Source organism: Peromyscus maniculatus, chromosome 7, assembly GCF_049852395.1.
Source record: "Peromyscus maniculatus bairdii isolate BWxNUB_F1_BW_parent chromosome 7, HU_Pman_BW_mat_3.1, whole genome shotgun sequence".
NCBI lineage: Eukaryota > Metazoa > Chordata > Mammalia > Rodentia > Cricetidae > Peromyscus > Peromyscus maniculatus.
The window spans coordinates 14,980,506-15,003,607 of record NC_134858.1 but is presented as its reverse complement, the minus strand read 5'-3'; the positions used below and the strand labels follow the sequence as shown (position 1 = coordinate 15,003,607).

Below are 23,102 nucleotides of genomic sequence, written 5' to 3'. Positions count from 1 at the left end.
GCAAAGTTATTGAGTACCTACTGTATAACAATGCATATGTGGAGACCAAAGATGTACGGGGAATGATGAAGTCACACCTCAGAGGATTATAATAAAGATTGTAAAAGAAGAGGGGAAGTGCTGTGAGTGGAGTCTGCTTTACATGGCGTTCATGAACTCACTGCAGCTGTGGTTCTCTGCACAATACCTGCACATTTAATCAAGGAGAAGGGAGAGGCCAGTGACGCCCTACACTCATCTGAGAGACTATTCAATATTAGCAATTAATATTAGCAATTAATGGTTGCTGGAAGAGGTGGTATCATTTCTTCAATTGTGTCGTCTTTGATCAATTGCCCTTGCTCCCAAGTAAATAACCTCCCACTCTTGCTTTGGCAACAAGCTCTAGTACAATTTAATGTGCCAGACAAAGAAAGAAGACATGTAAGGAGGGGAATTTGTCCCAAAGAAGGCCAGAGGGAAAGGGAGGGGGATGGATATAGTGGCACATGCCTTGATCCCAGCACTTGGAAGGCAGGGGCAGGCAGATCTTCATGAACTCAAGGTCAGATAGCAAGGTTCAGGCCAGCCAAGGCAATACAGTAAGACCTTGTCTCTAAAAATCAAACGAAAAAGAAACAAACAAAAAACTGAAAGGCATCTACATTGCATTATCAAAATTAATTCTATTCATTTTCCAAAGGAGAGTAAGATACAAATTTCAAAAACTCCACATACTCCAGTGTAATGAAATCAATAACATAAAGACATATATTAATTTAAAAAGAAACATTGAAGTAGAGAAAAGGTAATGGGGTGAAAATGACAAAAAAAATTCAGTCTATATGTATACAAAATTGTTAACAAATAAACAAATAGAAAGAAGGGCTGGATAGATTTGAGAGACAGTAAGGTGATACAAGGGAGAAGGTGGACAGAGAAAAGGGAAACTCACAGTTAAGAGGGGTCTTACCTTATCATTTAACACAATGAAGATAATCCCCTTACAGGCATTATCAAAGGCCTATCTCCTACATGGTTCTAGATTCTGTTGAGTTCACAGCTAACACTAACTATATTGTACATTTACTGGTGCTCTGGAGTGGATTCACAATTTAGAATATGTGGGGAGATAAAACACATAGCTGATCATATCATCAAGCAAGCACCTTGCACGTCTTCCACAAGCCCTCTGTCAATGACATATAACCCCAGCTCTTATTTCCCCTCTCTTTTTTGGTATACAAAAAATAATGTACACAGTTGAGTGTGCAGCTTAAGGTATTTACCCCTACATCTCATGAAAAAAAATAATGCATAATGAGTTTTGGAAACAGGGAAGCAAGTTTTGCTTTCTTTCTGGGGAAACAGGCAAAGCTGGGAGAATTATGGCATTCATAAGCACAGCCTTCAAAGTAATGCATCAGGACAAGGGGTGGAAGCAGACCTGGTGCAGTACTGGGCCTAGGCATGGGGACCTGAGAATGTAGGTTCTATTTTAGCAAATGAGGAACATCTACCAGTTCAAGATGGGTCTTAACAGCAAACTAGAGTCTAATGGTTGTAAGAAGGAAAGGAAGAATTTGTAGCAGGGGCAGGGGAGGCAAGGTCACTGTGTTGGCTGGGTGGAGGGGAAATCAAAGTGGTGGGAATGTTGGCAAGCAATCATTGTCAATAAAGACAATTCTCAAAGTCAGAGCAGAGAGGAGGCTGTGAGCTGAGATGAAGTGTCAGGCAGTTCAGGAATCACTCAGAAAGTTCTCAAAGGAAGAAATCCAAAATGGCATTTGATGGAGTGTGTCTCTGAAAGTCTGGTTGTGGTTCCCTTCAAACATCTACCCTATGCATTGGGATTCCCATCACCACATTTGAAGGAAACCCAAAGGTTATCAGCCATTTTTGTCCAACAAGTACTTTTGGTTGTAATTACTGCTCTTTTGTTATTTTATTATTAGTTTTAAATTTGCTATATTTTGAGACAAGGTTTCATGTAGCCCGTGATTGCAGAGAATGATCCTGAACCCTCCTACCTCCACCTCCCCAGAACTGAAATGACAGGCTTACACCATCATATCTAGCTTATGCAATGCCAGAATGGAACTCATGACTTTGCACATGCTAGGTAAATACTCTACTAAAGCTACACCTTCATCTGCTCTTTTATTATTGTGTGTGTGTGTGTGTGTGTGTGTGTGTGTGTGTGTGTGTGTGTGTGTGTGATGCTTTACAGATCTTGTGTCATTTTTGCACAGGGGCTATGCTAATTTCTCTGTGTCATTCCAATATTAGCAAATGTGCTGCCTAAGCAAGCACCTCTTTTGTTATGCTGTTTGGTGTCTCTCTATACTGCCCAGACTGGTCTGCAAACTCCTCAATCCCCATGCTTCACAGCCTACTGAGCAGCTGGGCCAATATCATATATCCAGATTATTTACCAAAATATTTGGAGTCTGTTGTATGCCACCCACGAGGGATGTAGCATTGATAAGATAACACAGTCCCTGGTCACTTTGGACAGATGGAGACAGTAAAGTGGAAAATGAATGATAAAATAATGATACATATTAAAGATTGGTGTGCACCAGGGAAGAAATAAAGAGGACAGTAGATAGAGAAGGAAGGAAGAGCAGAGTTCTTTAATGAGGTGATTTTTTTGTGGAAGCTTGAGAGATAGAAAGATCCAGGTTTACAGAAAATGAATAACACATGGAAAGATCTCAGGTGTTAATGATTGGGAGGAAAAAAATGACATGATAGGTAATAAAGGAGAACACTAAGTGTGGAGATCCTCAGATATTGGGGGGGTGGGCAGGAGAGGAGATGTGCACGTGTGTGAAGGACCATTTGCAGGCCTGAGGTTGATGCTGCAAATCATTCTCAATCTTTCAACTTAGTCATTGAGGGAGGGTCACTCAACCAAATCCTGAGCTCACTGACATTGACTAGTCTCACTGTCCAGCTTGCTCTGGGGATATGTGATCTCTCTTAGTTACTTATCTATTTCTGTGATGAAAGACCACAACCAAGGCAACGTACAGAACAAAGAATTTATGGGGGGCTTACAGTTTCAGAATATAAGTCCATGACCTTCATGTCAGGATCATGGCAGCAGGGAGGCAGACATGGTGCTGGAGCAGTAGCTGAAAATTTACATTCTTATCTGCAATAAGGCAGAGAGATACTGGGAATGGTGTGAGCTTTTGAAACCTCAAAGCCCACTCCTAGTGATACTCCTCCTACAAGGCCCAAACCTAATCCTTCCCAAACTGGGAACCAAGCATTCAAATATCTGAGCCTATGGGGGGTGGGATTCTCATTCAAACCACACACCACCTCTGCCTTTCTAGGCTGGAATTAAAGGTAAACCACCCAACATTTATGTGGTTCTAGGGAACAAAGCTCAAATTCTCCTACTTACATAGCAAGGTCTTTAACCACTAAGCCATCTCTCCAGACCCACTTGTTGGATGTTGTTGTTGTTGTGTTCTTTGTTTGTTTGTGACAAACTCCCCAGGACTTAGTGCTTCTTGAATGGGCTAGGCTGGCTGGCCAGTGAGCCCCAAGGATTTTTCTGCCTCTGTATTCCCAGAGATCATGTTAGAAACAAAGAAAGAATAATCTCTGTGTCACACAAGGGAACACAGGAACAAAGTGAAAATGACCCAATGAGGCGACTTCTGTTTTGAAAAGAGTATGCCAAAACCCAAACCCCACTAGCAAGCAGAATGGAGCAGTAAGTGCACTTGGCTCTTATTCTGATGCAGGTGGAAACTGTGTCTTTCCCCGTGTTGGCAAAACTAATTTTTCACAGTAGAATCACAAGTATACATTACCATGCTCAGTTATTTGTTTATTTATCATTTTTCTGCATGGATTCTGGAGATCAAATCCAGGTCCCCAAGCTTAAACAGCAAGCACTTTATCAATTGAATCACCTCCCCAGCCCACCATTGGAGGAGTTTGAGGGGAAAATGAGACCATAGTTTGGAGCAGAGCAAGGCGGGAAGTACTCAAGGAGTAAGGTACTTTCAACATTTAAATGAGGAATGCCATTTAGACGAGGAAGGGTTCAGAGGCAGGGATTCTTGGTCTGGATGTCACTGACATTTGGGGTTGGATGATGCTCTATTGTGGGAGGTTGTAATTAGAATTATTGGATGTTAGTCTCACTACCCTGGTCTATATCCACTAAATACCTTTAATATTCCCCTTGTCTCAATTTGACTACCAAAATTATCCAGATATTTCTAAATGCCCCTAGGATCTGGGAGGAAATCAGTTGCTTTCACTTGAGAGCTTCTGTGTTGGACAATTCCTTCATAATCCTTTTCCAAAGAGTTTTTTATACCTAAATACACTTGTCTCATTTCTTTCCCCTCCATTGCTCTTCCCTACCCTTAATTTTCTATTTTTTTTTTTTTAGACAAGTTGTCCTATAGCTCAGACTGGTCTTGCACTCACTATGGAGTTGAGAATGACCTTGAATTCCTGATCCTTCTGTCTCCCCCTTCTAGAACTGGAATTTCAGGTATGTACCTCCATACCCAGTTACACAGTGCTGGGGTCATACCCAGGGCTTCATGCCTGCTAGATGAGCACTTTACCAGACAAGGCACATCTTTGATTGCCCTTGAACATTATGTGAATGCAAATTCACTGGGCAACTGCATATCCTCTGTATGGATATATGATTGCAAAAACCTCACAGAGATACCTTGGGAACTCAGTGAGTCAGAAAGTTTTGTGAAGGGTGTAGCTCGAGGAAATATTAAATAAATGTCTTTTGTTGTTACTGGAATTTAATATGTCTGTGTACTCATAGTACCGTGTTGTTCCCCAATGCCTCACATAATTGAGTGGTCAGTAAACATTATTACAGTCGTCATAACTGTTGCTATGGGGATTGGCACTCACGCTATCTCCAGATCCTCCATCATTCTCTCTTCACTTCTCTGCCTGACATTCTGACCCTCATTCATTCTTTTGTGGAAACTCCCTTCATAAGACTTCTCAACAGATTCTTCTGAGCTTCCTGTAACTCCACCTTGCCTGTGGCATTTGAAGCAGAGGGTGGGGGGAGTGTTTCATTTCCTTCTTTTTGAAATCTACTTATCTGGCTGGTTGGATGACAACACTGAGTATCTTTTCTTTCTCCTTTCAGTTTTATAACTTGATTTGACATTTAAAAGTTAGTTTTCATCCACATTGACAATAGATTTTTTTTTTAAGTCAAAACACTTTATTCAGAGGCTTGGGGGAAAGGTTGGAGAAGTCCATGTTGTCTGCTGCCCTCTGCAGTGCAGATGTTAGAGATTTTCTCATCACTAAGAGAGACAGCAGATTTTTTTTAATGTGGTAACAGGGACATAGCTTATTAAAGTACAGAGCTTATTTGGTGAATCCATATTTTCTTTATGTTTTCTAGACAAAAACACATGGGTACTGAATGGAACTTTCCTTATTCCTTTGCTCCAAACAGCTTTGTTGACTCCAGTATCAATGTACACATTTGGCGTTCTCATCTCCTTCCTGGCCAGTTTTTTGATATCTTTCATGCCCAAGGAGCACACTTCTTAAAATGCTCTCCATGGATGTGCTCGATCAAAATACGTTATACACACATATGAAGTCCTTAAATAAAAAAAAATTTAAAGTGGAGAGTTATTGAGGAAAGCACCTGAAATATACTTCTGCTTCCACGCACACACATACACCTGCATGCACATATGTACTCAACACACACACACACACACACACACACACACACACACACACACACGGATAGACACTCATGGTTGACACCTATAATCACAGCATGTGGGATTCTAAAACACTAGAATTGTCATGTGTTTGAATGACTGCCTGGAATTCTCCAGTGAAGGGCTAGGAGTATAAGTGACAGGCAGAGCTCTGATCTAGAGCCATCCAGTGAGAGGCTGGAGAAGTATGGCTCAGTTGAGGAGTACTTGCCTAGCTTGTATGAGGCCCCAACCCTACTCCATGGAAGAGGGGAAATCCTAGCTTGGTGATGACTAGAAATGTTTGATATCACCTAGTAGGTACTCAACAAATGTAGTTATGATTGCCTATAGTGAAACTAAATGCACTAATCCTGCTCTTCTTGTCTTTCTTTTAAAGATTTATTTGATTTTTAATTATGCCTGTGACTGTGTATGTGCATGTGCACATGAGTGGAGTGACTGGAAGCCAGACAAGGGCATCAGATCTGTCGGAGCTGGAGTTGCAGGCAGCTGTGAACTGCCTGACGTAGGTTCTGGGAACTGAACCAGGGTCCTGCTTGCTCTTTATAAAGGCAGGGTAGCTTTTGAACTTGGACCCTTGTGACTGACTGATTGACTGATGACATGTGAGAGGCTTGAGGTTCCATCCTAGAGAAAGTCCTAGAACTGTGTAAACTCCTCAACGCTGGAGCTTGGGGGAGCAATGGCTTGGCTTCTGCTTCTCTGTGTTTGCTTTTCATAGGTGGGGAGCACCTTGGTAGGGACTGAACTTAAAAGTTCAGGCAAAAGCCAAGCTCAACTCCTCCTGCTTTTCAATTCCACTACCCCCAGCAGCTGTATTCTCTTTAGAAAACTCCCTTCTTCACTCCCACCTCCCCTGGTCCAGTTGATTCCTGCTTACCCTTCCCCCTGAGGTTTTGAGACATCTGTTCCAGGAAGCCTGACCCACTTCTCCACCACTTCCACATTCAAGTCTGATGTCTCACACTGACTTACTGGCTCCAGGCCAACCCTATACTTGTTCATTTGTCCATCACCCTTGAGATGCATGCTCAGAATATGATGGGGAGGGGGTCACAATGCATTTATATTATAAGTAGTATAAGTAGGGCAAGCAGATAGGTAGGCCAGTCTTCAGGAAATTGCCAAGAGGGTGGTGACCTCGGGCATGGGAGATGGAGAATATTGATAAACTTGTGTCAGACATAGGTTTATGGAGTTTAGTTCCAGGTACAAGATGTAAGAAAGACATGAGGGCCTGAATCCCAAACTCCTTTTCCCTGAGTGCCTGCACTCACTCTGCTTCTTAGAGATGAGTGATCTTAAATCTGTCAGAACTGGTTGTTGTAAGGCTGAAAAGATGAAGATCTCTCAAGTGCCTGGACAAGAAGACTGAGGGATCAAGGAGATCCCATTTCTTGCCCCAGTTTATTTTTAATAAGATATTGAGGAAGGAGTCTGGGGAGAAAGCTAAATCAGTAAATGTTTGCCTTGCAAGCCAGAGAACCTGAGTTCAGTTCTCAGAATCTACCTATAAAGCCCTGAACTGTGCTCACAGTATGGTGCAGTAGTGGTGTGGTGGTGTGCATCTGTACTCCCCATGCTGGGGAGGTGGAGATATGCAGATACCTGGGCTTGCTGTGACCCATCGTGCCACATTAGTGAGTGACAGGCCAAGGGAGGGCCACATGATGGAAGGAGAAAATTGACCCCTTAAAGTTGTCACCCAACCTTTACATGAGTGCTATGGTATGCATGCACATGCATACATATATTAAAGACTTAAACAAAAAATAAGTTAATGTAACAAAATAATTAAATTTAAAAAGGGTGGACTATACCTGAGGAGTTATGACACCCAACACTGTTTTCTGGAGTCCACACATGGACACATGCCCCAACACATCTACATAAATGAGTGAATACTCACCCCACAAAACCAGGGAGAGGTTATGGGTCTTGCAAATATGAGTCAAACCTCTTCCTGAATTCTGTTCTTCTTTCTTTCTAATTTTATATTGTATTTCATTGTTATATGTATGGGTGTTTGTCTGCATCAAGGTCTGCGCACCACTTGTGTGCCTCTTGTCCATGGAGGCCAAGGGTGTCAGATCTCAGGAACTGGAGTTACAGATGGTCTTCAGCCACTGTGTGTGTGCCTGAAATTGAACGTGGGTCCTCTGGAAGAGTAGCCAGTGCTCTCAACACTAAGCTATATCTCCAGCTCCTCTTGCTGAATTTTTTTTTGAATTCACCCCTCTTGTCTCTCAGCAGTAGCTGAGCAGCTTTACTTAGAAATGATACACTACAATTCCTGTAGTGGCAAGGGAAGGATCATGATGGGGACAAAAGAAAGCAGGGTGGCCATTGCAGGCTGCTAGAAAGCTCAGTCTTCATCTCTCCCAGCAACGAGGGAGTTCCCATGCAGGAATGCTGCCTCCTCTGCACTCCTACACATACCAAACTGCACTCTGGGGGAGTAGCACCTTCCTCAGGGGAGGGTCCACCCCAGTCCTGTCTGGTGGTACCAGGCTCTAAGCAAGGACGTCAGGTAGGTAAAATGTGGGAAAAAATTAAAAAGGATAGATGTGTACCAGAGGCTCCTCTGTCCTCCTTCAAACTCAGATAGATTAGTGTAGATATCTTGGCTCAGCCCAAGGGTCAAGCTTAGGGGCCGTGGTTACCCTGAGCCTTGCATTGGTCTACAAGGTGTTAGTCACTGTATGGGCTCTGGATAATGCTAGATGACCTTTGCCAGCTATGGCAGCTTTCCCCCTAGGGCAGGCTCTGCCCCTCCTAAGAAACCTAGCAAGGTGTGTCCTTCGCACCCTCCCTGAAGTTAAGCTGGGACCAGGTTAGACTGGGTTCAGTCTCAGGGACTCACTCTAAGGAGTAAGAAGCAAAGCACAGCACAGCCAGGCTGGAGGATGGGGCAGGAGGGCCTGGCATCCTGGGCACATCGATGGAGCTACCTGCTGACTCTGGCTGCCAGTCTTCTGCTCACCTATGGGCCAGGTAAGGACTGGACGGGATAGACTCTGGGAGGAGAGGAGCAGAAAACAAGGGTGCTCTGGCTTTTGCAAGTCCCTTCATGGTGTTCTTGCTAGCAGCAAGAATCACAACTATTGATTAAGGCATCCCCCTCATAGACTCAGGGACTTCGGTTTCAGTACACCTTGGTCCCTGACATCCCATGGAGCAGAACTGAAGGACAAGTCAGAGTGATCCCAAGTGAGTGAGTTTATTAATTAAGCAGAAAGACAACAGGAACTCAAAGATTGTCACGTGCAGTAATATTGTCAGCAATAGCTGTATATGTGATTTGAGGAGCTTCAAGGTTAATTGATCTTCAATTAAGCTGAGGTATCAGGGAAAGTAGGCATTGATAAATTCCTTTTTCTTATCCACAGAATTTTGTTTTCAACATAGAGCCTGTCTTAGATATGTTGCAGTTGGAAGAGAGATGGTAAATGTAATATATTTACCAAGGAGAATCCTTACTTATAGATAGGACAAAGAAGATTGGACTTGAGGCATAGTTCATGAGCTATTTTGAAAAATCTCTCTCTCTCTCTCTGTGTATGTGTGTGTGTGTGTGTGTGTGTGTGTGTGTGTGTGTGTGTGTGTGTGTGTGTTTTCGTGGACCATTAAGCACATGTGAAGTTCAAAGGACAACCTCAGGGATCAGTTCCTCACTTTCCACCTTGTTAGAGACAGAGCCTCATGTTCACTCTGCATATGACAAGCTAGTTAGTCCATGACTTTCCAGGGATGCAGTGTCTCCACAGTGCTGGGATTGCAAGCATACACTGCTGCATCTGGCTAATATCGGGTTCTGGGGATTAGGCTTGTATTGAAAGTGCTTTACCCACTGAGCCACCCCCATGGCTTCATGTTAAGTATTAAAACTATTTTAACTACATTTATTTATTTATATTTATTTGTGTGTGTGTGTGTGTGTGTGTGTATGTATGTATGTATGTATGTACACATGCATGCATGTGTGTGGACACACATGCCATGATGTCATGTGGGCATAGAGAACATTAGAGGACAGCTTGTAGCAGTCTGTTTTCTTCTGTCATGTGCGTCCTGAAGTTCACACTGATCATCAGCCATGATGGTAATCACCTTGCCTGCTAAGCCATCTCACCATTCCATACTAACTATGTTTAGCAAGCTTGTTTGTGCTTTGCAGAAAGGGGTGTACAGTTCCTTTGGCATGTGGACTGGTCAATTATGTGGAAAATGTCTGGGTGTTCCCGGTGTGAGACAGAAATCAGAGCCATGGAAGCAAGTGAGGGTGAGGTGCCCTTCCTTTCCTGGTGTCCCTTTTGTTTCTTAGCTGGCTGTTCTGACGCAGAGGCAGTCAGAACCAGGACATGCTCTTTTCTCTTGGTTTTGAGTAAAGACTCCCTTCAAAGCCAAGGCTGCATTTTTCTGGACTGATCTGAATGAGATCACAAAGCTGCTGTTTTGTCCAAGAAATATCCCCTGGGATTTGAGTGCAGCTGACCAGGTACCCTTTGCTCAGTTGCTCACTCACAACCTTATTCCCCCAATGATTTTATGGAACTCCAGGCTCCTAGCACATAAGAGAAACTGTCAGAGTGGAGGTGGAACAGCTCAGAAACCCATGCTCCCACAGGATTCTATGATCTTCTGTCTGACTGGCAAGACAAGTGATTGCCCACACTGGAAGCACAGTGCCAGACTGGCGTGGGCCACTTTGAAGCACAGAAGATGGGGAAGCATGCATCCACTGAACACCAGCACATGCTTTTCCAAACAGGGGACTGGCAGGGAATTTTGTAGCTGTGGTTCTTGAGGAGAGAAGAAGGCATTTCTGGCATAAGAGACTACATGGGCAAAGGCGGAAGTCAGCAGCTAGCACTAAGTGTATTTAGGTGGATTTATGTGAGCTGAGAGTAGAGTTGTGGGACTGTGACGTGAGGATGCATAAGGGGAAGAGCAAAGCCAGAAAGACAGTCAAAGAACCTTCCCCAAGACAACCTGTTCTTGGGCCCAAAGGATGAACTTTTCAGGTCTGTGAGTCATTTAGAGAAGTCTTCTTGGGTCATGCTGTCCTGACTGTAGGAAAGGACTCTAAATGTTCGTCACTGTCAGGAAACACACATACACACACACACACACACACACACACACACACACACACACACACACAGAGAGAGAGAGAGAGAGAGAGAGAGAGAGAGAGAGAGAGAGAGAGAGAGAGAGAGAGAGAGAGATACACACCACCTGCAGAAAGAAGATCCAACATCGGCCAGTCCTCAACCTGAAGCCACCCAAACCCACACATTGTTCTACTCTGACTTCCTGAGCAGGAAATTTTGACTTTCCCACTGAATCTTTCCAGTATCTAAGATACTGTTGTGCAATGGAGAGCTTTAGTGTACCTAGGTGCTTAATAATCTGTTCATTTACTCTTTGCTCGGTATAAAGACACCTCCAAGCCTCTGAAGGGGTGAGGGCAGGAAGCCCCCAGCATATTCCAAAATCCAAAGGTGGTCTTGACTCCTCCTTTTCTCTTGTTCCCTCCTCCCCCAACCCCATCCCACTTAGACAGCATTGAGTCCTTCAAGTCCTGGCAGCCAGGGGACAGTTGGATAGCTTTGTGAGGTCATCAGACACAATGCCCTGAATGGTGGGCAGGTTTTTACAACTCTTCCCAAGTTGCTACAAACAGAGGGTGTTTAATTGCTTTTATCACCAAGGCTTACTCAGGGTTAGATTCTGTGAGCTGTTGATCTGGGCAACCCCATTTCTATCTCAGGGAAGACGGGTGGCCTGGGGTATAGGCAGGTGGCCCCTCCACCAACCTCCTCAGGCCCTCCCAAAAGAGTCTCCTGGAATCAGTCCAGACACCCTTCAGGACTTTTGATGTAAAATACTGGCAATGAATCCCATATCCTCTGAGCAGTAAATCTGAGTCTACAGCTGCCAGACAGAGTGAAAAGTCAGACTTTATTAATTATAGAACGTTGACTAATATTCTGCTGCTTGTTATTAATTAGCAGTGAGTGCAACTTGGACAAACCTCATAGGCTACAATACAGCCACTGGCCAAAGCTAGCAATTGTATCTATTTTACTCCTGGTTATGGTTAACTTACTGTGCCCAGTTAATGTTAAATGTTATCACACCTGTGTATAGAGGGGAAAAAACAATGTTTTATAGGCTTTGGTAATACCTGTGGAGTTGAAGATCTGGTTGGAGTTTAAAAAGATCTCTCATGGGTAAGGGGGTGTTATCAGCAAATATTGGCATCCAGTGGGTACCTGCTAGAATTCCCAGACTCTTGTAATGTGGAATAAGAATTGCATAGTGTCTTAGTTACTTTTTTATTGTTATTACAAAAATACCATGATCAAGGAAACTTATAAAAGAAAACATTTAATTTTGGGTTCCAGGGAGCTAGAGTCCAAGGCCACTACGCTGATGAGCATGGCAGCAGGCAGGCATGACACTGGAGGGAAAACAGAGCTTACATCTTGAGACACAGCCATAAGGCAGAGAGCAAAGGAACTGCAATGGCATGGGCTTTTGAAACCTCAAAGCCCACCCCCAGTGACATGCCTCTAACAATAAGACCACACATCTTACCAATTCCCAAATACTTCTACAAAATGGGAACAAAGCATTCATATATATGAGCCTATGGGGGCCATTCTCATTCAAGTCACCACAAACAAAAAGAGAGACGTGAACAGTAGCAGAAGCAGAAACAGGTTATTAAGAGGGAATATACAGGCTAGAAAATGGATCAGTGGTAAGAATGCGATAGCATAAGCAAGACAACTTGAGTTCCTATCCTCAGCACTCATGTTAAAACAACAACATCAAAAATAGGTGTGAATATACTTGTAACTCCAGCACAGTGGAACATGGAGGCAGGAGAAGCACTGGGGCATACTGGCTGCCAGCACAGGTCTCTGAGAGACCCCATCTCAAAGGAATGAGGCCATCAGTGGTATAAGAAGATACTTAACATTCTTTTCTGGCCTGTGCACTGTACTCATATACACATGTGTACATGCATCAGATTCACACACAGAAAAAGAAATGAAGGAAGAAGGAAGGAAGAAAGGAAGGAAGGAAGGAAGGAAGGAAGGAAGGAAGGAAGGAAGGAAGGAAGGAAGGAAGGAAGGAAGGAAGGAAGGAAAGAACAGAAAGAAGAAGAGAGAAAGGGAGGGTGGAGGGAGAAAGGGAGGATGGGAGGAAACACAGATAAAACTTCCAAGAGAGAAAGTGGGCTGTAGTTGAGAGAAAGGTCAGAAGCTCAATGGCAAATGCTATACCAAGGACTGAGACTTTTATATCCCAGTGTCTACACATGCACAATTACATGTTGGCCATGGAGGTAGCAGTTCTGTTCCAGTATTTTTCCCCACCAAGAGGTTTCTTATGTACCCTACTTATGACCTAACACTTCATGCTACTCTCCTGCCATAGAGACAGCCGAGAAGACATAGCTGTTCCTGGGGCATCCAGGCATTATTCCATGTTGTTTCTGCTGTTATAAGGATGGATCTGTGTCCTAAGGCATCTGAAGTATACAGGTTGTCATCTCCCAGAACAAAGAATTAGACCAGGGACATAGAAATAGAAATGATTTATTAAGAAAGGTAAAATCACTCCCATGAACTGGAGTGGACTGGAGATCTGAAAAAGCATGTGTTCAAGAGTGCTGGGCAATGAGGCTCCTGACCCTTTACAGATCATTTGCAAAACACCTGCCTCTTCTACACTGGTATATCATGAGCTTTGGGGAGCATGTTCTGTGTGTTATATGCAGCCCAGGTAGAGAAACACTTCTAGCCTGGGAGCTTCCAGATGAGTCTCTTTGCCTCCACCCCCTATCTTACCTAGGAGTGTAGGGTTGCAGATTATACCCGAAAACAAAACAAAACAAAACAAAACAAAACAAAACAAATATCCCTGCTGGAATTGGGTATGCTAGCAAGGGGAAACTTCACAAACCATGACTATACAATGTTAATTATACTATATTAAGGGGTGAATAGGAAGAAAAAAGAGTGGAGAGTCATGGGTACAGGACTGCAGTGGGGAGAGGTGACTTCAACAGAGTCGGGTTATGGAGAAGCAAGATATTATTGTAATCAGCTACACTAATTCATCTCATCTTAGTTAAGCTTTGTTGACATACCCAGGTAGATAGGTGTATTTTCTAATCATTTGTGTTTTAATCTTGGAAAAAACTGAGGTTCAGCGAAGTGAGCTGAGGCAGAACCCGGAAGGAATTCAGAGTTTCAGGACCTGCATTCCTGCCAATTTGGGTGAATGAATGTGAAAGGCTGTGACTATCTTAGTCATTTTCTGAGTCTGTGAATGTCTACTAGTATTGTGGCACGGTGTGTCCATGGATATGTATGAACATGCAATAGGAAGTATACTATGTGTGTATTTGAGTGGATGAATGTTTGACTGAGACTACATGTGTATGGATATCAGTGTGTGTGAGACTGTGTGTATGCATATGAGTGTGACAGTATTTGTGTGCTTAAGTGAAAGTATGTAGTATACATAAGTTTCTGTCAGCATATCCCTGAGAGTTTATGTCTGTGCATGTGAGTATTGTCCATGTTTGTGTTAGTGACTGTATGAATGTTGTTAGAAGTATAGATCTGAGCCTGTGCTGGTGTCCAGGTTCTTATGTTCCATGGCAAAGAACTGGGCACTAGACACATAATGAGAACTAACAATAGACACAGTTTATTAAGAAGGGAAAGCACCCCCCAGAATAGAAGTGGGTTAGTGAGTTAAAGAAAGAGCCCAACTTTCCTTAACTAGGCCATGACTCTCATGGCCTTTTAAAGGACATTTACGTAGCAACTGTCTCTCCCATGTTTGTATATCCTGGGCTTTTCTTGAGCATGCTCCATTTGTTGTATGAAGGCCAGATAGAGTAGGGCTTCCAGTTTTTCTCTGTCAATTGACTTCCTTTATCTGTTGCTTTATCTTGTAGCTGTCTTCAGTCTCTATTCTCCCACGGCAGTGTGGGTGTGTATATATAATGAGGTCCTTTCCCTCCCTGGAAATTCCGTTTTTCAGTCCTGGTAGAATACCTTCACTTTGCTCAAGTGGGAAGTCAGTCCTTCACCCTCTCCTTCCAGGGCAGGGAGCAGGACAAGGAGCTACTTTTACCTAGATCTCCAAGACCTCAGCCATCTTTGATTTGAGTATGAGCAAGAAAGATAGAAGACTGGTCAGGAACAAGTAGTTCCTCCTATTGTCTTCAGGAGGCAGGATCAGTTAGCAATTTTAAGACTCCCTGAGCCCCTCCTCATCCTTGCCTGGAGGCTGCCCAGACTGGTCCGACCTCATACTTCTGTGGCTCTGGACTTTCTACTGTGACAAGACAAACTCTGTGAAGCGGCAGGAAGGTGGGGTGGATGGGACTGGCTGTTGGTTGTCCCTGCCCTCCTAGTCTTTCTTTCCATCTTCACCAGTTTCAGCTGCTTTCATTTATCTGTTCCTGAGATCTGGTCTGCATTTTTATCTCTGATGTTTGCTGTTCTAGCCCCCTACCCCACTCCTAAAACACACTCCTTCCCACAGCTGTCAGCTTTCCTCTGTGTCCACAGGGAAATGGGTCCAGGATGCTCTGGGACACCAAAGTCCCAGCATGGGAAAGTCGGTTTTATAAAATGCTGTAGCTTTAGCATGGACTACTCACAGCCTCCCATATATCTTAAATCCTCTCTAGACTACTTATAATGTCTATTGTAATTCATCTGTATCTGTAAGTGATCTGTACATAGTTATTACAACTTGTTGTTTAGGGCCTAATAAAGACAAAAGCCTGTAGAGTTTTGGTAAAAATATACTTCTCTTTTAAAATATTTCATCCTATAGTTGGTTGAGTGCAAAGGGAAGGGGAGGGGTACATGTGAAAAAGTCATAGATAAAGAAATGTTGCATGCTTTCTCTCATATGCAGATTTTTTAATTTAAATATAAATATATAAGTGTCCATGCATGAATATACACTGTTGAGTATACTGTGTATGCAAAAATATGCATAGATAAGAGTAGTTCCAGCATATATGCATAATATAATATATATTATATGCAAGAGCAAGGACTACTACTGGGGACCACAGGAAGAGGAAGAGTAAAAGAAAGAGAGGGCAATGTGGGGTGAATAGGAGCAAAGCACAATAATATACATGTATGCAACAAAAGCATTATTAAGAAAAAAAAGCAACAAAAAACACCCCTCAAAGACAAAGATACAAATGACTTTTGAAGGGAAAGTGTATTCTGATTCTAGCTCTCTCTCCTACATCTCTGATTCCCTCCTTATTGAGGATTCTCCTTTCCAAACTACAAAAAAGAACAGCTCTGTTCTATGATGGCACTATACTAAAGGGAGTCAGGATGATGATAACAGACATTGAAGAGGGTGGTTAAGAATGCTTGCTGCTTTTTCAGAGGACTCAAGTTTGGTTCCCAGTATCCATATCAAGCAGTTCAGAATTTCTGGTAACTCAAGCTTGAAAAGGAACCAACACCCTCTTCTGGCCTTACGTGCACATACCCTCACCCTCACATGCACATATCCCCATAATTATACATAAAATAATTTTTTAAAGATAGTGAACAGAAAATATACTCTTCAATCTACACTTCTTGAACATAGCATTTCAAATGCCATAGTATTTGTATATCACCTATAGAAATTTTTCTGATAATTTATTTTCAGCTACTTATAAAAACTAAATCAATATAATTTGTTGTTAGACTATATTAAACCTTAATAAAAAAAGTATTGCTTCCATTTTGGTGAAAAGGCACAATCTATTATGACAATTACCCCAATGTGGGCAGCTGATGTGTGATATAGCTATACTTTGAATTCAAGCAAAATAGCTCAAAGACTCCCAGAGATAGAGATTCTGGCGCAAGACACCTTGTGATGATCTCCCAGTGATAATCTCATACTGGGGATAAGCAAAGAGATGGATTGTAGGAAATGGCTATCAGAGAATGAGCTGTAATAACAAATTCAATAAATTACAACAGCTTATGAAAACTGAGACACTTAGTAAGAAATACATTGAATTTTGTGGCAAATTTTGCCCATGTGCATAGTACAATTGAAAGCATTTTTAAGTTGTGCAAAGACAGGTTATATATACAACCAGTCTCCATGTTCTTGGGCTCTCCCCCATTAGATTCAATCAACAATGCATAGAAAGTGTTTAGGGGAAAATGCATCTATTGTAATTGAATATAGAGGCTATTTCTCTTGTCATTACAGCCTAATCAACATAGTACAGCAATTGTTTACATTGCATTTATATTTTAGGTTCTATAAATAATATAGAAGTAAAATGTACAAAAGAATATCTGTGGATTCTATGAAAAAAAACTACAGTATTTTTAAAACTTTATTTCTATTACTTGGTGTGTGTGTGTGTGTGTGTGTGTGTGTGTGTGTGTGTGTGTGTGTGTGTGTGTACAGTGTGTGTGTGTGCATATGAGTGCAATGCCCACAAAGGCTGGGAAATTGGGTCAGGTTCCCTGGAACTAGAGGCACAGGAGGTTGTGAGCCATCTAATGTTGGTGGCAGGAACTGAACTCAGGTCCTTTGCAAGAGCAGTAAGCCTCCCTAACCACTGACCTACCTACTATCTAAGCAGCCCCCAAACTTCTACAATCTATAGAAAGAACTTGAGGATCTTTGGATGTTAATATCTGTAGGAGACCCTGCAGTGTGATATCTTTTTTTTTTTTTAGTTTTGAGATTGTATTCACTTATAATATTTTTTTGTAGCTATAGTTTTTTTATTTATTTTTTTTTATTATTTTTTTACAATACTATTCAGTTCTACATAATAGCCACAGATTCCCTTGTTCTCTCCCTTCCTGCTCCCCTCCCCTTCCCCCCAGCACACACCCCATTCCCACCTCCTCCAGATCAAGGTCTCCCCCGAGGACTGGGATCGACCTGATAGACTTAGTCCAGGCAGGACCAGTCCCCTCCTCCCAGATTGAGCCAAGCGTCCCTGCATAAGTCCCAGGTTTCAAACAGCTAACTCATGCAATGAGCCCAGGACCTGGTACCACTGCCTAGATGCCTCCCAAACAGATCAAACCAATCGACTGTCTCACCTTTTCAGAGGGCCTGATCCAGTTGGGGGCCCCTCAGCCTTTGGTTCATAGTTCATGTGTTTCCATTCATTTGGTTATTTGTCCCTGCGCTTTATCCAACCTTGGTTTCAACAATTCTCGCTCTTATAAACCCTCCTCTTTCTCACTAATTAGACTCCCAGCACTCCATCAGGGGCCTAGCCGGCGATGTCTGCATCCAGTCCTTGGATGGGGTTTATGGCACAACTATTAGGGTGTTTGGCCATCCCATCACCAGAGTAGGTCAGTCCTGGCTGTCTCTCGACCATTGCCAGCAGTCTTTTGTGGGGGAATCTTTGTGGATTTCTGTGGGCCTCTTTAGCTCTTTGTTTCTTCCTTTTCTCATGTGGTCTTCATTTACCATGGTCTCCTATTCCTTGTTCTCCCTCTCTTTTCTTGATCCAGCTAGGATCTCCTGCTCTCTTTCCCTCGACCCTTGCCCTTCATTGCTCCCACTCATGTCCAGGCTGTTCATGTAGATCTCATCCATTTCTCTGTGTCTTTCTTGGGGTCCCGTTTTCCAGGTAGCCTCACTGGTGATGTGAGTAGCAGTCCAGTCATCCTTGTTCCACATCTAGCATCTTCCTATGAGTGAGTACATACCATATTTGTCTTTCTGAGTCTGGGTTACCTCACTCAGGATGATTTTTTTTAGATCCATCCATTTGCCTGCAAACCTCATGATGTCATTGTTTTCCTCTGCTGAGTAGTATTCCATTGTGTATATGTGCCACAATTTATTTATCCATTCTTCAGTTGAAGGGCATCTAGGTTGTTTCCAGGTTTTGGCTATTACAAACAATGCTGATATGAACATAGCTGAGCAAGTGCTCTTGTGGTATGATTGAGCATTTCTTGGGTATATGCCCAGGAGTGGTATAGCTGGATCTTGGGGGAGATTGATTCCCAATTATAAGAAAGCGCCATATTGATTTCCAAAGTGGTTGTACAAGCTTGCATTCCCACCAGCAGTGGAGGAGAGTTCCCCTAGTTCCACATCCTTTCCAGCATAAAGTATCTTCAGTGTTTTTGATCTTAGCCATTCTGACAGGTGTAAGGTGGTATCTCAGGCAATGTGATATCTTAATATGTGTACGTAGATATGTATACATAATCATGAATCAGGTAATTAGTCAATGTCTCTGTCATAGAACCTATATTTCACTTTAAAGTGGCATGAACATTTAAAATTACTCTCTTATCAATTTTAAAATATGCAAGACATTATTAACTATAGTCACTATATTGTGCAGTGGTTCTATTTTTGATTTGTGAGAGAGGATCTTGATATACATCTCTCAATGCCCTGAGAGTCACTCTATAGCCCAGATTCTCTTCAAATTCAGGGAAATCATCCTGCCTTAACTTTCTGAGTGCTGGGATTGTATGTGTGAGTCACTGTCTTAGTTACTTTTCTATTGCTTTCATTTGAAACCATGACCAGGCAACTTACAAGAACGTATTTCAGAAGGTTAGAGTCCATGATGGTGGAATAAAGGCATGGCAGCAGGAAAAGCTGAGAGCTTACATCTTGATCTGCAAGTATTGGGCAGAGAGAGGCACATTGGAAATGGCATAAGTTTTTGGAAACATTAAAGCTAGCCCCAGTGACACACCTCCTCCAATAACAACATAATTCCTAATCCTTCCCAAATAGTTTCACTAATTAGAGACTAAATATTCAAATGCAAACCTATCAGTGTCATATTCATTTCAAACAATCACATTCCCTTCCATGGCTCTCATAGACTCATGGGCATATCATAATGTAAATTGCATTTAATCCAACTTCAAAAGTCCCTGTAGTCTTTTACAATCTCAACACAGTTTAAAATTCCAAAGTTTAAAGTCTCTTCTAAGATTCAATGGTGGCACATGCCTTTAATCCCAGCACTCAGGAGACAGAGCCAGGCAGAACTCCGTGAGTTTGAGGCCAGCCTGGGCTACAGAGTGAGTTCCAGGAAAGGCTCAAAGCTACACAGAGAAACCCTGTCTCAAAAAAAAAAAAAAAAATCAAGGCAATCTCTTAATTGTGACCTCTTGTAAAATCAAAAGCAAAATACATATTTCCGATAACAATGGCATAGAGCATACATTACCATGACTAAAAGGCTTGTCAAACATTTGGGATCCTCCACATAACCCAGGCTTCACTTTCACAGTCAGTAGCTCTATGCAAGGACTTCCTCACCACAGGCCTGGCCTCAGCAGCCATCCTTAACCATAGAAGAAGATTCTATAATCCTGTTACTCATATACCTTCATGACTACAAAGCCAGAACCATGTGGACAGCATAGGCAAATTCAACTGCCTGCTTGGCATCGAGTTTGTCCTCATTAAATCACATTTGCAGAAGATTTCCTTTCTTGCTGCAAAGAGCAGAAAATTCCTTAGGCCTTTCTTTTTTACAAGCTGGAAGCCTAGCTGAATGAGGTCTTGTCCTCAGTGCATCCATCCCTTTATCCCATTTTGGAACAGGCCTTTCTTTAATATTCTCATCTCTTACTGTACAGGCATACACTCCAGCATTCAATTTCCTGGAACTGTTGTTCATTTCAAATTGTACACTCTTTTGGAGGATCCCATTTGTTCTTTTTCATGGTCAGAGTGATTACCAATAACCACACAACTGGGTAACTATTAGTGAGGGATCAGAACAGAGCAGGGAAAAGAGAGAGAGCAGAGAGAGAGCTTGGGGTCTGCACCCACCTTCTTAAGGCATGTACGTAGTTGTCAGTACCCCCTAATGACATAAGACGCAATATTCAGAGCTGCACATGTATAGGAGTGAGGGCAGAATCACAACACTATCTATGAAGATAAACAAAAAAAAATCTTTTTATTACTTCAGAGAGTCCTAAAACTAATCTAATCCTTAGCTTCCCTGAGATTTTGAGAGAAATATCCACATTTTCCACCTCTCCATTTGCAACTTTCTCTGTAACCTTGACTGCCTATAGATACTAAAGAGGGTGTGGCCTCATGGGCCTCTCATAGATTCACAGAGGCCCTGGTTATTTCTTTTTTCCAGGCAATGACAGCTGCTATGAGTTTATGTGTGCCAGTTTTGTCACATACAGAAGACACTGCTTCACCTTGATCCTTTCCAACCTCTGGTTCTTACATTCTTTCTTTCTCTTCTCTCTGCAACATTCCTGAAGCCCTCAAGTGAGGGTGTGTTTCATGTAGAAGTCCCATTTATGGTTGAGAACTCTACAGAAACTTATTTTCTACTGTTTTACCAGTTGTCAATCTCTATATTAACTATCATCCACTGCATAAAGAAGCTTCCTCATTGAGGACTGAGAGCTGCACTAAATACATATTTGGAAAGAAGTTTGATACTATATTTATTTAGCAAATCAATAGTAACAGGTTCTGCCCTAAGAATTATAAGCTTCTGGCTATGGGTTCTTAATTAGATTTAAAGAACTAGGCATGAGTTTCCCTCTGTGGAGTGGGCCATAAATCCAATAAAAAGGTTGGTTATTCCCATAACATCCATACCACTATGGCATACATTAATTTATCTTGCCAAACCAATTGTTCTTGTAGCCTACAGGGTTCATGGCTGGATAATATTGTTGATGGCTTTTCTCCCCTCTCAGCCTACAGAGCTACCAGGGAGAGAGCTTCTTTCAGTACCAACATGTTTTCTCCTTGTCCTGTGAACAAAGTGTGTGTTTTCTCAGATAGTTTTGGTCTCTTATCACATAGGTATGTATCCATCAACCCTGTTGTTCCTAGAATCTAAGGTGTCATCAGGTTTTGACACCCTTTGGGGATTCAGAATAAAACATAAAATTGGCAGCAATATTCCCACAGAGATGGATAGAAAATAAAGGCAAAAATGTAAGATTTTGGTTTTTAATTAGGTTTGTTCTTTTGACAACTTCATACATGTATAAAGCACATTCTGATTACTCTTTCCCCCAACCTCTCTTATCCCTCTCCCATCCTTATGAACCTGTCCTTCCCTATGGTCCCCTTTCTCAGATTCATGACTTTAGGTTCTGTTGTGTAACACATTGAGCTTAGAATTACCCATTGGAGCCTGGGGTGTGTCACCAGTGGACACATAACTGGTGGCAATGGCTCTCCCTTTCCCTGAATCTATTTGCAGGAAATAGTTTAGCAATGAGGGGTGGTTTCCCTGGGCCCCTCCTCCTTCTATGCCCAACTGTTGACAGATCCATTCTTGTATACAGCCAGAAAAGAATCACGATACATTTTATTCTGCAGTTTATAGTTATATTACCACTCAAAAATGCAAGACTTGTAGACACAAACCTAAATATTTACTTTTAATATGTCACCATAATTAAAATAATAATAGCAAGAAGCTTTACATGGTAAAATGCTCTGGAGCTTCCAGTGCCTAGATACTAATGGTGCTTTCTTTACTGCTTCTTGGACATGTGAGTAATGTCCGAATTTCAGGAACACATGGAGTAGTACTCTTCCTCATCAATCCAGGTTTAGAGACAGGGACATCATTGACTCATAAACTGCACAAAAAAATAGCCTTCTTAGGATAGGACAGACAGCCCCAGGGAAATCACAACAGGACCAGATATAGATAATTATTCCAGAGCACATCTACAGGTTTCCATTGAGCATAACTTTACATCCAAAACCATAGCCAAATCTCTGCTAACATTTGACTAAGAAAAGAAGGCAGCTTTTATGCTTTTATCTTCCTTCCTTCCTTCCTTCCTTCCTTCCTTCCTTCCTTCCTTCCTTCCTTTCTTTCTTTCTGTTTTCTTTTTCTTTGTCTCACTCTCTCTTTTTTGTGAGAGAATTAACTATATAAAAACTATATAAACACATCCTAGCAAAATCTAATAAAAATTTCAGGCATTCATGTACCATACTATGAATTTCTTCTATTGTATGTTCAACCTGTTACAAATTGATAACTTCTTCAAACTGGCTCATTTTTTTAAGTATATTTACTACTTGAGAATTTCATGCATGTATGCAATATATTTTTATCATATTCATCCTTCACTTCTGCCTCCACCTCCTCCCAGACTTTTCCATCATGTCCCCCTCCCAACTTCATGTCCTTTCCTTCTGTAAATAACAATTTTGTATTACATTTGTATTTATTTATTTATTTATTTATTTATTTATTTATTTATTTATTTATTTATTTATTTATTTATTTATTTATGTGTGTCTGTGTGTGTGTGTGTGTCCCCA

The 23,102-nt window shown here is 42.0% G+C and overlaps 1 non-coding gene across 1 annotated transcript; it reads right to left on the bottom strand.

The window, feature by feature from the left end:
* Positions 1–2,187: 2,187 nt before the first annotated feature.
* Positions 2,188–2,292, bottom strand: LOC121831199 (U6 spliceosomal RNA). Its single transcript, XR_006074581.1, has one exon. It is a non-coding gene; the product is annotated as a U6 spliceosomal RNA (small nuclear RNA).
* Between the last annotated feature and the right edge of the window lie 20,810 nt (positions 2,293–23,102).